This window comes from Sceloporus undulatus, chromosome 2, assembly GCF_019175285.1.
Source record: "Sceloporus undulatus isolate JIND9_A2432 ecotype Alabama chromosome 2, SceUnd_v1.1, whole genome shotgun sequence".
NCBI lineage: Eukaryota > Metazoa > Chordata > Lepidosauria > Squamata > Phrynosomatidae > Sceloporus > Sceloporus undulatus.
This window is the reverse complement of record NC_056523.1, coordinates 241025273-241027702: the sequence shown is the minus strand read 5'-3', so window position 1 is coordinate 241027702 and position 2430 is coordinate 241025273.

Below are 2430 nucleotides of genomic sequence, written 5' to 3'. Positions count from 1 at the left end.
TTATTATTATTATTATTATTATTATTATTATTATTATTATTATTATTATTTATTAGAAAGAGTTTTAAGAATGTAGAGCACAGAAAGCAGACCATGAAACATAGCTATTCTTTTGAGAAGTCTCCAGCAGGCATCAGAAGTAGCCTGAAGCTTCCAGGCTGGAGATTTCCTTGGGAATCCCTAAGAGAGGGACAACCAGAACACACCCACACTTCATCCACTATTCTATCACAATGAAGTGGATCAAGACATTCACGTTCAAACTGGTTACTGAACTACAGCATGAAAAAGAGGCATTAACAGCATGGTTAAAAAAATGAATTGAATTCCTAATAACTCTACAACACAAGAACACCAGGAAAGTCATGTTGTTGTATGATACAGATGAGGCAAAGCCAGGATTAATCCACTGCTATAATGGTATAATAGCAGTGCCTGATAAGCACATAAATCTGCTATGTACAATGGGGCTTGCTGTTCAGTTGGTGTGGAAAGAATTATAGCCTCAATGTGCCCAAAAGTTGAGATTGTTAATTAACCTACCCCAGGGTTATGGTATAACTGGATTTAGCTCTTTGTGACAAAAATTGTTTAGCTTAATACTGTGCTAAATATGCAACCAACATGTTAAAGGAAGCACTCCAGAATCAAGAACCAATGTACTAATGTACTGAGGAGTTCTAATAATCACACTGGTATGTGCCCAAGTGCAACAGGTGTTTTAAGAGGATAAATAACAATAAAGAGTTTGGAAAATTTGCTTTTTGGATCAAAACTTACAGAATACCGCAGCCAGCAAGGCCACTAGCTAGCTGGCTATGGGACTGTAGAAGCAATCCCAAGATCTAGATGCAATACAGAAGCTTGTAACCATCTAGAATGTCTTACATTAAAACATAATGAGCCAAATTTTAAACTATCTGATAGATAGTTCAAGTGCAGGTTTCCAGCTCTTATTTTACAAGCCTTTGCAAGCATGATCAGGTTGTGTACCAATCCCACAACTACCACTGTGCTCAGTCTCCTAACAAGGACTTTCTGCTTCAGTTCTCAGTGATCACTGGTATTTCACCAGCCTTCTTCGAAGACCTTCATCTCTGTTCTGTTTTCTCCCCCATATTTCAATCTCTCTTTCTCTCCTCTTCCTTTGTTCTCATTTCCAAATCACATTCTGGATGCTCTTCCAGACTATTTTGTTTTCTGTTCTACGTTTGGTGAGCTGGAGTTGTGTCAGCATGCCAAGTGGTTGTTAAACCAGCTTGCTGCAGTCCTGGGTGAAGAGGAACTACTTGCATAATAAGATCCCTCTTTATACAAGGGTGTAAAAAGTACAGTCATTGGCATAACCAGAAATTACAGTGGGATGCATTATCTCAGCTTCATGGCAAGACAATGGAAAACCTCCTCTGAACAAATCTTGCCAAGAGAACCCCATGATAGGTTTGCCTTAGGGTCACCATAAATCAGAAATGACTTGAAGGCATGCAACCACAACAACAATGCCCCAACTGGGTTCCCATCAAAATTAGAAAGTTGTGTATCATGGGCAGGTGTAATGGACCAACATTGCCATTAAGAAGAGGCAGGCCCCATTCCTAAAATAGCATGATGGAGTTAGCTTTGCTCCCCACATCCATACACTGGTGAGGCCAGCAGGGCCTTCTTTTAATACCTATATTCAGTGTACGGATGATGGGGACAGTGCTAGCCCAGCTATATGATTCCTAGGGTCACAAGTAATGCAAGGTGGTTCTGAGAAGACTTAACTAAAAGGAGAAAAGGCTGAGAAAATGACAGAGAAAAGGCAGAACACAAGACTTCTATTACCTCAAATGAGGAAAGGAAGCACTAACAATCCTTGATAGACCACAGGAAGCTGTGTGAAAGAGATAGTCAACAAATCAGTAGCAGTATCAGCACAATAGTAGTAATTGTGACAAATTATATGAAAAATATTGGTCTCAATGCTGCTGTAATGGCTTTGGATTGCTTTATGTCAGCGAAGCAGCCACAAAGTCCTATAACTGATTGCTGCCCCACTAAGTGTTCTTCAGAGACTTTGCACTATTAATTTGCTCTGTTATGAACAATTCAGATCACCTCACTGCGAAATCATTCTAGAGTTTTCAAAGGGGTTGTCCTATTTTTTAAAAAAGAAAACAACAACTTTCCAGCTCCCCCCCCCAATTTTATACCCAATTGTTATTTTGGCAAGCCCCAATTGTAGAGGCAAAATCCTAGATGTATCTGAGAGTACAGTGAACCAAACAGCAACTCATATAAGACAATTTTCTGGAGATACTGCAGCTTTTAAAATACCGTTATCGTTTTCCCTAAAAGCAAACTAAATTTAAATATGATTTGCTTCCCACTCCCTCCCTCCTTCCCTTTCTCTAAGCTCCTAGAACAGAAATGAGAATCATGTAGCCC